The sequence below is a fragment of the Penaeus monodon genome, chromosome 23 (assembly GCF_015228065.2).
Source record: "Penaeus monodon isolate SGIC_2016 chromosome 23, NSTDA_Pmon_1, whole genome shotgun sequence".
In the NCBI taxonomy this organism is placed as follows: Eukaryota; Metazoa; Arthropoda; class Malacostraca; order Decapoda; family Penaeidae; genus Penaeus; species Penaeus monodon.
The window spans coordinates 16760380-16760785 of record NC_051408.1 but is presented as its reverse complement, the minus strand read 5'-3'; the positions used below and the strand labels follow the sequence as shown (position 1 = coordinate 16760785).

Sequence of the window (406 nt, the reverse complement as noted above, 5' to 3'; positions counted from 1 at the left end):
CTGGAAAGGATCGTTTCATTTGCTCAAAGGAATTATATAACTAGAAAATCATGACATCATGATTCCATTAACATTCCACATACTTATCATCAAATGTTGTTTTTCTGTGCCATTCAACTAGCACTCAGCATACTCACCACTTCCTGCAATTCTTCACTATTAGAGAAATATTTCTCAGGGACATTGTAGAAAAAAACATGGACTGAATCAAGCTCCTAATAACTAGGCTAGTAGGAACATAAAACCTAACAATTGGTAAAACCATAGAGTTACTGACACCATTACATCATATGTAGGTGCTAGAAAGTTTAAGGATGGGGAAAAAGGAAAATTTACATGTGCAGATTATCTATCTTAAACCACTGATGCTCACTATATACACTGTCTGCTATCATTTTGATCAAGT

The 406-nt window shown here is 34.5% G+C and overlaps 1 protein-coding gene across 1 annotated transcript in view; it reads right to left on the bottom strand.

Annotated features, from left to right (window-relative positions):
- Nucleotides 1-406, bottom strand: part of LOC119587828 (FYVE, RhoGEF and PH domain-containing protein 4-like) — a gene marked incomplete at its 5' end in the record, with an annotated part of 17402 nt that overhangs the window by 2757 nt on the left and 14239 nt on the right.